The 11,880-nt window shown below is 33.6% G+C and overlaps 1 protein-coding gene across 1 annotated transcript in view; it reads right to left on the reverse strand.

Moving 5' to 3' along the window:
- Positions 1-11,880, reverse strand: part of LOC135839086 (rab GTPase-binding effector protein 1-like) — a 123,738-nt gene that overhangs the window by 65,776 nt on the left and 46,082 nt on the right. The window lies entirely within an intron of this gene.

Raw genomic sequence — 11,880 nt, forward strand, 5'->3', positions numbered from 1 at the left:
ACAGTATTAAAGATATTACATTGAAGTACACAATTTTTTCACTTTTATCCTAAATTTTGATTAGGTACCACGCCCCTTCCCCCCGAAAGCCGAGGGACAAAATTGACTCGAAAATCGGGTTTTCAGCCCAAATGTACCAAGATTTCGACACTATACTCGATTTTTTCGCATTTTTATTTGGTACCACCCCCCTGGGGGGCTACGAGGGAAATTGACTCAAAAATCGTGGTTTTTAACCCAAAGTATCAAGATTTTGACACTATACTCGATTTTTTCACATTTTCCCCAAATTTTCATTCGGTACCACCCCCCCTGGGGGGCTACGAGGGAAATTGACTCAAAAATCGTGGTTTTTAACCCAAAGTATCAAGATTTTGACACTATACTCGATTTTTTCACATTTTCCCCAAATTGTCATTTGGTACCACCCCCCCCCCGGGGGGCTACGAGGGAAATTGACTCAAAAATCGTGGTTTTTAACCCAAAGTATCAAGATTTTGACACTATACTCGATTTTTTCACATTTTCCCCAAATTTTCATTTGGTATCACCCCCCCTGGGGGTCGAGGGGCAAAATTGACTCAAAATTTGAATTCTGCGTCGAAAATTACTACTCAAGAGTGACTATTTCATGTTTTTGGTGGGTTTGAGAAGGAATAAAATCGATTTTTAGGTGAATAACCGCAAGAAGGTCCTGTCGTTTCAAGAAGGTCCTATCGAGGTCTCTTTTGTAAAGCGCTCCCATGGAAATGTTGGTGGTGGAAAAAAAATTACTACGCAGGAAATAAATAGTGGAAGGATGCTTCTATTCAACAAAAAAAAACGGAGCTCGCTATATCATTTTAAACCAAAATGGCAAAACACTGAAATATAAAAATGCGTTTTTCTCAAAACCAGTTTTTTGTCGATAGGACCTTCTTGAAAAGCACCATTCATTTTTTGATACCTTTTTTTTCATCGTAAAAACCGCATACATCGCTCAACTCAACGGTCGTGTTTTTAAAATACCGGACTGAAATTCGATATTAATTTCTACCAAAATATTTCTACAAAGGTAAAATCACAGTTGGGAAGTTGGATTAGAATGGTCTTTTGTCAACTAGCGTTATTTTGCAGTTTGCACGTGTGCAGTAGAGAAAGTGTCTGGTGGCCTTATATGTAGGTGTCTGCCTTCGATTATGAACAGGAACACGATTTTTGAAAAAAGCTTGGTCTGAAACCCTCATAACCAAAATTTCAGCAGCTCAAATAATTGATTTTTTGATTTTTGACAAATTTTTGAAAATTCAAAATTGATTAGGTATTTTTAACCATTTATTAAAAATGCATAATTTGTTCAGTAAAAATGATAGAAATTAGTCCTAAAAATGATATCAACTTCCCGAGCCAAATTTTAGTATTTCTGACTGTTTTGGGCCTCCAACGTGATTTCAAACTCCAGAATCTTAAACATTCTCTAAAAGGTATGGAAATCAATTTGGGCCGCTAAAAATCGTGTTCTGACTTGTCACCACATTCAAATTTTACTATTACGAGCCATTTTAGAGTTTCCAGAGCGATTATAAATTTCTCTAGAAGGCCTGGAAATCAATTTGGGCTGTTATAAAATTGGATTGAGAATGAGCTTAAAAAATCTCAATTTTTAGCTGCGCAAATTTATTCATGCCCTCTGAAGTTCTGAAAAGATTTTAAGATTCTGGAGAAATCGAAAATCACGTTGGAGGCGCTGAATGGCCAGAAATTATGAAATTCGGTTCGGGGAAGTTGAATATTGGCTTCAGAATAATTTCCATCATTCTTACCAGACATCAATAAGTTTGCATTTGTACAAAAAAAAACAATGCATAAATCACCAAAAACAGTTGATTTTGAATTTTCAAAAATAGAAAAATTAATTGGTAGTTGCAGAAATTTTGGTTATGGAGGTTATAAACCACGCTGTTTACCCTAAGTATTAATAATAGAACATTTTCCGCAAATACAACATTATACCTAGGTATATTTTCCCAAAATAAATCGCATTTTTTAGAAGGAAAATGAAATCGATACCACTTTTCCAAACAGATGTGTTGATTGAGAAAGAATGTATTTTTGACAGTTCGACTCATTAAAAACCCCAAAGCAGATGTGTAGATTATGAGGAACACGTGCATTTTTGGCAGTTCCAATTTGTTGGAAACTCTAAATGTGACTCACAAGTAAAACAGCACATCTGTTTGATTGAATTCCACCAACTAACAACGTCGAAATATCGCCAATAAATTCGACTCTTTTTCTAAATATAGAACTAAATTTTGCCGAAATGCGAAATATACACGTGGGTATTTTGTAAGTTATACGACTTTTGTCAGCATAGTAAAATGAAGTCTCTTGCACATACGAGTACAAGCTTTATAATTTTGATACTGCCTTTTATTACACAAGCAAAAGAATACGGTAAGTACAAAATACGAATATTTATCATATTATCCTGCTACACGGAAGCCTATTTTCTGTTTTAGTAGGTAGATATAAATCCCAAGTGTTCTACTCACATGACGTGGAAATCCTTGAAATACGTAATCAGCATTCTTCATATTTCCTTTTTTAAAAAGTCAAGTTGAAGAATTGACGATTTTGAACAGCTCTACTGAGTATACGTATTATTCTAATCTTCGGAATAACACTATGAAATTTTCATTAATTTCTGACACTAATTTGAGTATTTACCTGGAACAGAAATAACGACAATGATATAAAATCCAAAAGAGTAAACGCTGTCAAAGTGTAATTTTTTCGAGCTAGAAAAATAACAATTTTATTCTTAGTTTGAAAATTTAGGAACTGGAAATCCCTCAATTTTCGAAATGAATCATGAACCGATTGCACACTTTTTTATGGAACTTCAATTAATTTCTTATTTCGGGTTTTCTTCGGAAATTTTTCTTTCATTAAATGAATGTTTATTAGATATTATCACTTGAACACCAAAAACTTGATTGGTCAACTATCACTTACATTTTAAAACTAGGTAGTATAATATAAGTATGGAAATTTTCAATCATGTTACAGCATTAACTATCGCTCTTTCAAATGATCTTTCAAATTACGATAATGTGGCTATTGCCTGCCCAGCAGAAACAACGACGGAAAATAATTTCATCCTGCAGAATTCGTTGGGAAAGAATGCATTGCTTGTAAAGAAAATGTATTCTAAAAAAAATTCACCGTCAGAGGAAACCGAAATTTGCAAAAATCTTTATAAAATTTCTCTCGTATACAGACCAAGATATTCCAGTTTTTATTTTGGTTACGAGGTTAGCATTGCTCACAAGCATTTTGCAAATGGCTCCAACTCTTAAATTTTGTCGTTTTTTTTTTTCAAATTCTATTCGTAGATTTATTATAACTCAAAAGACTCGCTCCACTTTGAGAATTTTGCTAATCAATACCCGTTGAATGACTTCGCATCAGTCGAGGAAGCAATCGAATCGTCTAAATCAAAAATCAGTAGAGGAATATACCAAGTCAAAAGGTGTTTTCGGTTCATCGCACAAACTGTATCGAATGCGATTGGATTAGGCAACAAACAATTATTTCTAAACGGAGACAGAATGGTAAGTCTCTAGATAAAGGTAGATAATTAGATTCATATCCACGCCCAATTAGATAAATGAACTGCCATAAAAGGCTTTAAATTATTTTAAATTCAATTAAACCAAGAAACAAGAATCAATAAAGCACGTACCTACTTAATTAACTTAATTAAGCATCTTACACTGAGCAACACATTGAAAATCCATTTCAGGAGTTTATGTGGATGTATACATTCAAACTTAAGTTCAATTTGACGAAAAAAATTCTGGAGCACACCATGCACGAGATTCTTCCACAAAGCGAATGGAATGTATGGGAAAAGTGCCGAGACTTCAGTTTGGGATCGGAAGTTTTTGAGGGAACCGATGTAGATGCCTTATACGTTAGTAATCTATCAAGTATTTAATATAGGTAGATAAGTACCATGTACATATATGTATAATCGTTAACTTAGCCTAATGCAGTTCATCATTCAACTTGAAAACAACACCTACTGCACTGACGTCTTTCTTTTCCAGAACAATCAAGCAAACATTTTCGAAAATTTCAAATTCCCGTCAAATCTGTGTAGATCCTCTGAACAATGCTTAATGAAATGGTCATTAATACCACTAGATCTATATGATCATAGTTCCTCAGAACCTCGGTACTGTTCCAACATGTCTACCGTACCTATCTGGAAGGAAAAAGTGGAAAAGATTCTGAAAAAATTGGACAAATATCTATACACTTTATATCAAGTAAGGAATTTCTCTCGGCGCCCATCACCAGGGCCGACTAGAGCATAAATACACTAATCTAGTTTATAATCCATATCTTTGGGCGGGGGCGAGAGCGACCGAAGACTCTTTGTGAAGAAGAGTTCAATGATCCTTGATAGATTTTTACCTTCTCCCCTCCTTGTTATTAGAATGGTATCAATTGAATAACATTTCCAGTAACTACTTCAGAGCGGCTCTAGATTATAGAAAATTTTGCTTTTCAATAAAAGTTTACCGAAATTTTGTTCAATGCATCTACAATAAGACCTCTAGATGCTCCTCCGAACACATCATCTTATTGGGCACCGCCTTAAAATATTTAAGTACCATTGAATTGAATTACAGGTTTTGATCGAATTAAAAATTACGTACGAATCAGTATACGTTCAATCTGGAATTACCGGTGAACACCAATTCGCCACTAAAGAAAGCTCATCGAAGAAAGCAACATTATACCTGGATCCGACAAATCAGAAAATTCCGATACCAAAAATAATTTCTAAGAAAGTCCGGTATCGATTAAAAGATTGCAACATAAATGACAGTTCTTGTTGGTACGCGGTCATCATAGTAGTTCATAATGATCCTTTTTATAGCCCCAAAGATAAAGTTTGCTTCAATGAAGACGTAACCAATGAATGGGGATGGCGAGAAATTGCCATGGGTTCCGAAGGATATCAATATGATGTAATTTACGCTTGTCCGAATGTTGAAACAGTACAAAAAAAATTAGGCCTAAACATTGAAAAAAACGAAAACAGAAATTTTAATTTGGAAAAATTCGTATATTCCAAGGAAGGAGATGAAACAAATATCAAAAAACATTTGGATGAAAAATTCAAAAAATTCACTCAAGAGAAAGGATTTTGATTCTGTAGGGATCAGAACAGTACTTATAGATGGAAAGGGGGGGAAATACATATGCATACCTACAAAAAATATTACTAAGGGAACTGTTGTAAAATATAACTTTGAATTTGATTTATTAATTATTTCAATTCAAATTATTAATTGGATATTTTTTAGGTGCAAAGTACATAGGTCCTACACTACAATATTACACAATACAAGTTTCAAAGCCAAAGAATAAACTCCTCACAAAAAAAAACATAGCCTATTTCTTATGCTTCTCGAAAAATACAAAAATTAACTCCTCGTATTAAATAAAATTCGTTTTTAGGCATCTCGAAATGAAAATTTTCAAACGCTCGAGCCAATTTGTTTCTCATTTCAAAATTAACAAATTTCACATTCGAGGCCGAAACAAATGTACCCAGTGTTGATGAAACCCATTTACATTTCCAAAATTTTATGGCATTTTGTTTTTTTTTAGAAAATTTGAATTCCTATAAACGTATGATAAGATATACCTACTTGAAATGAGACAAAAACGACGTTTTTCGAGGTAGACTAACCATTTTGATTTTTTTTTTCATTTTACGAAATTTTTAGTCAATGTTGGAATGTTGGAAAATTCAGAACCCTTTTGTGCCCTCAATTTTTTATTCGGTAGCTGAAATTATGTAAGTACCTACTACAGAATACACCAAATGCATATCTCTACATCTCAGACTATTCGAATTCATGAAAAATAAATAATGAAGTATAGCATTACTCAATGAGATACGAGTATATAGACCACCTGTGTGAGAATTTATAGCCTACATACTTATTTACATTTATGTGTCAAAATATCGTTATCATTGGAAATCATAGTAATACGAAGTAGATACCTACACAATATGAATCTTAGTTTCGGTACGTTGGTTTCATTTGCTAAAATACATACAAACTATGGAATTCACATCAAGTTTCGTGTTCTTGTTGCTGTGTCTCAACATATATGGAAAAGAAGATGGTACGTAAATATGAATGCTGTAATTTTTCATTAACATTATTTCAAATATTTTGATATAACAAAATGCAGAATTACTCACCTAAATTTTTATGTTTTCACAATTATCATTATCAATTTGTAACTTCTAAATTTTACTTTTACTTATTGCTTAAAAGTAGGCGAAGAAGTGCATGCCCTTGAAAAAAAAAGTGAAAAAAACAAGCAATGCATTCGTTTTTCAACTTATTGACGGGGTTTAACCACAACACCATATTTTTTACAGCATTAATTTTTGACCCAGAAGACGGGTCGATTTTCCTTCTGCCGAATGATGATCATTCAGAATACATCACTATTGGTGACCGGGCAATCGCCTGCCCTGCCGAAGCAACAGAGGAAAACAACTTCGTTCGGGAGAATTCGTTCACGAAAAATGCCATGTTTGTGAAACAAACTCACTTCACGAATACCGAAGTATCGCAAATGAAAATCAGAATTTGCAGTAATCCTTATCAAATTTCTCTCGCTTACCAAATAAAGAATTCCACTTTCCAATTTGGTTACGAGGTTAGAATTACCTACCTAAATAAAAATAGGTATTTTATTTATGTTCGCAATTCGAATTTCATTTTTTAAAACTCGACAAATATTCATAGATTTATTACAACTTGAAGAAAAAGGTGCATTTTCAACATTATACGAGCGATTACGATGACTACACATCCCTAGAGACAGCGATCAAATCCACGAAAACAAGACATAGCCTTGGGAACTACCACGCTGATCGTTATTTTCCCATACTTTTTCAAACTATAAAAAGAGCGATCGGAGTTGGCGTGAAAACATTTCCGTTGAATGGAGAAGAAATGGTAAATATGTACAAATATACCTACTTACATACCATCTAGAAAATATCAATAATAGGTATATTTTTATTTAAAACGTCTATGCATTAAAGAATACCAATTGTGATGCATTTTTTTCACAAAAAAATTAAGAAAAATGCGGTGTTTGAAACTCAAACATAACTACGAAAAATAATGGTGAAAATTTTACCCCTTTGACTCAATGTTGATCCTATTTTATCACACATAAGATCCGGCTACATTTTAATACGTGTTTCACAAAATAAAACCTATTGATATCTCTTATCCAACAAAATCATAATTCTTATTTCAGGGGCTAATGTGGCTGTATTTATTCAAACTTCGGTTCAATTTGTCGAAAAAAATTTTAGAGGTGACCTGGCATGAGATCCAAGCAAACAATAAATGGAGTACAGATGACAAATGCAGAGATTATAGCTTGGGATCTGAAGCCTACGAGGGCACAAATGTGGATACATTATATGTTTGTACCAATGATCACATTACCCACTTACATGATGCTATTTCTTTCTCCATTTATAACAAGAGCATTGCCAACCATGCCAACGCTTTATTTTTTTCAGACTAATCAAGCCGAAATTTATAAAAATATCAAGCTTCCTTCAGATCCATGTCCAGTTATTGAACAATGTCTAATGAAATGGTCATTAATACCACTGGATCAGTTTCGTTTTGGTTCTTCAGCACCTCCTTTATGTTCAAACATGTCTACAATACCAATCTGGAGAGAAAAAGTAGAAAAGCTTTTGCAGAAGCTCGATAAATATCTCTACACATTGTTTCGAGTAGGAAATATTTCAGTTTATGGACCTTAAATTTTATTCATCTCTTCTCCGACCTTTGAGCTTTGAAATATTAACACCGTATGCTTGATTGCAGGTTCTGAACGAACCAGAAGATGCACATGAACCAATACACGTTCTATCAGGAATTGCTGGAGAACATACATTTTATAGTGAAGATGCTGGGACGGAATCAGTATTATACTTGGATCCGAAAAATAATGAAATTCCGATACCGAGACTCATTTATAAGGTTGTAGAATACAGTCTGAAAGAGTGCAAACTGAAGGAGAGCTCTTGTTGGTATTCGGCCATTATTGTAATCCACAATGATCCTTTTTTCAAACCCAGCGATAAAATTTGTATTCAAGATGTTACCAAAGAATGGGGATGGGACGAAATAACGAAGGATTCTGAAGGAAACCAATTTGATGAAATCTATGTTTGTCGAAATGATGAAACAGTAGAAAAAGATTTACAAATGGAAGTTAGAGAAAAAGTTTCCGGTGGTTTGGACTTGACAAAATTCGTATATTATTCGAATGATGGCGAAACGTTGGAAGAAATAAATATCAAGGAAAGTGTCGACGTAAAATTTAAAAAATTGTCTGAGGAAGGAGAGGTTTTTGACCCTCTTAGCACCAAAATGGTATGGCGAGTTCCACCTCGAAATAATATTTCTGATGATGTTGAGGTCGACAGTGAGATGTCAAGAGAAGGAGAAGTGTCCGGAAGTTAAATACAAGGAAGGATGAAATACATTTACTAAAATTAGCGGAACATCTGAGTAGGCAATAATATACAGAAATTGTACAAAAAATACATATTAATTAATACCAAGGAAACCATATGCATAGGTACAACAGGAAGAAAAATTTTAATTCAATATCTAGCCTTTATATCGTCATTAAATTAAATTTTATTATAAGTAGGTAGGTACTTTTTTCAAATACTTATCACATCACATGAAAAAAAAAATGTCCTTTAAATGTTGTACATTCATTTATTCATTAAACTTCGAAATTTTCAATTTTTTCATAAAGACGTTGTTAAAAAACAATAAGAGTAGCCAGATATGGAAATCCACGACAAGCAAGGCACGGGCAGTAGACATTCAAGTGTCAGTAAAGATTAAATTGAAGAGTGATATTCCAAAACTCGCTTTGTCCATTTTTATCAAAGTTGGGTTTTCAGTGGTACCTGGTAGATGAAGTATTAACTCACATTCCTACATCATCAACCTACCAGAATGAGGTGTTAAACTCACCTAAATAGCCAATTCACTAAAAATTATAAAAAAAAATAACGTTCCAAAACGCGTTTTGTTCATTTTTATTGAAATTTTTTTCAGCAGTATTTAGTGGATGAAGTGTATACCTACACTCCTACATCATAAATCCACCCAAATAAAGTGCTAAACTCGCCTAAAAAGCCAATTTACCCGGTTAAAGGGAAACTGTTTTTCCTCTCTCCTGAAAAGTTGTGAAAATGGACAAAGCGAGTTTTGGAATATCACTCTTCATATGTACATATTATCCTTCTTTCGAGTAAAAAAAAATCAAAAGTCGTCTGTTTTTGCTAGAAGTTGACTTTAGGAGGTAAAAAAAAGTTTTGAGCAGGTAATTCTCGGTAAAAATATAGGTACCTACCTATAGGTACAATTTTGCCATTTCCTTGATCGCAATCAATTCAGGCGGTTAATTATTTTAATGTACAAACTAACTTTTATAGATTTCTTTTTCTATGTCAAAGGGATATTTCCACTATTTTTAAAATTCATAGATAATCAACGCGTCCAAATTTTGAATTGCCTAAATTTATTTTAAAATTTTTGGCGAACATCCATAGGTAATTACTAATTAGGTAGGGTAGGTAGAGGTACCTACATAATTATATCAACTTTTTATAAAAATAGTAAATTTTGAGTTCTTGAAATTAAAATCTTCCAGTTGGTTTGTATTTAAAGACGATCCTCCGAAACCATACTTCAATTGCATGGGTAAAATAAATTTGCCACCCCTTCCTTCCTCCCCCTCCAAAAAAAATCGTTTATCAGATTTTTTCAGTTTACTCAGAATGTACCCCAAACGCACTTCTAAAAAAATGGAATTAAGTAAACAAATATTATTAAATTTTATCAAATTTCCTTTGAATTTTTAAAGAAAATTTGAATATTTTCTTTTGATGATTTCCTTTAGTTATAATGGATCTGACAACCCCAACCCCCCATTAGAAATTCCGCACTTTTTTCTACGAACGTTTCAAAAAAAGTGGGGTTGTGATGAAAAATCAACACGATGTTAAATCAAGGAATAAATTTTTATTTGATGTTATGTTGACAATTTTTGAAAATTCGAACATGGCTTATGAATAATATCAAAATTTGTTTTAGTCGAGGTGGAGTGAAAGCTGATGTTTGAATTCACATCCTAGGTATTTTTGACCTTCCAAACTGAATAAAATAAAATAGGGGTTAAAAAGCTTTGAAGTCTTTGGCAAACGGAATCCATAGTTTCGAAAAACTTCTTTTGAAATAAAAATTGTGAATGGTTTTCCGTAGAAACGAGCGATCCTAGAATTTCTTCAAAGGGACTGCTAAGATCAGATCGATTCAGATGTGGTTAGTTTTATTCAAATAAGGCCAGAATAAATCGAGTCTTTTCTGTTGAGTCTGATCAGATCTCGTCAGATAAAATTGGATCCATGGAATGTCCGGATCTGATCAGAACTGACCAGACCTCATCCGATCCAATCATTTTCACCTGGGGTTTCCTTCATTTTTCCTGTAATTTTCACCAATTTTCAAATAGGTACCAAGTCCTAATTAAAGGGGGGGGGATTCTGACTAAATTCACTTGACTAGCAAAAAAATTATGTTATCACGCTCAAAAAAAGTAGGAGAATGTGGTCAAAGCCTAGGTGCGAAGAAAAAGAATACAAAAGTTTCCCGAATTCTTCCACCGGAGTAAGAAAATTGAAGGCGTATAAAATGGATTTTCAGCTTTACTGAATTTTGAATTTTGAACGTTCAAATCAACCCAACTACATCTTGCAGCAGTGATTTTTGTAAATTACAACTTTGCGTACATAACACGTCATATCATAATTATGTAGGTATTGTAACCCACAGCTACCTATACCATACGTAATACGTAAAGCCACGTATACGGATTGTAAGAAACAGATTTCATTCGTCAAAAATTTGAAGGTGACACGACGATTTAAAAATTATTATTTGTTTGTTCAATCTGTCGAAACAGCACCAGCTTTCAATTCGAAGCATGAAGTACAGGTTTCAATTTCTAGGATTTAGTTTAATATAGGTGCAGTTAGGTATCGATTCAGAATACGTCTTATAGGTACCTACGTATATATTGAGAATTTCACTCAGCAAAATGAATTCTATCTTATTCAAGAGCTGCACAATCTTATTTCTTTGCGTTGCTGTACATGCAGAATATGAAGGTGAGTATACGAATTAGAAGTTTTCATCTGTCAAATAGATGAGGTGGAAAACAAATTAATTCAGCAAATATCACTATCTACTAATTTAAAAAATCGTTAAAAGTCGTCTTCTCTTTACTCCTACCCTACAGCATTCATCTTCGATCGAGTCCTTCATGTTGTTTTCAACATGGCAGAAACTATTGGCAATGACGAAAAATGTGGTGCTGTAGCAGTTGCTTGTCCAATAGAAGAATCAAAAGAGGCTGCAAATAAGAAATTCCTGGATAACTGCTCCATTACAAACAATGCTCTGATTGTGAGAGAAACGTACGAAAGAGATAGCCCCGCTCATAAAGTGGAAAGGTATATTTGCGAGCAGCCTTTCAAGATTTCACTCGTGTATAATATAATCAAACGCGTCTTTGAATTCGGTTTCGAAGTAAGTTTCAAAATTTTTCCATCGCATTTTTTTCAATTAAAAATAATCTGAATTTCGCTCCTTTTGTAGGTTTTTTACGGCGCGAACCTGCACGATAGATTCAACTCTTCTAACTATAGGAATTATATACCATTTAAAGAAGCAATATACA

Source organism: Planococcus citri, chromosome 3, assembly GCF_950023065.1.
Source record: "Planococcus citri chromosome 3, ihPlaCitr1.1, whole genome shotgun sequence".
In the NCBI taxonomy this organism is placed as follows: Eukaryota; Metazoa; Arthropoda; class Insecta; order Hemiptera; family Pseudococcidae; genus Planococcus; species Planococcus citri.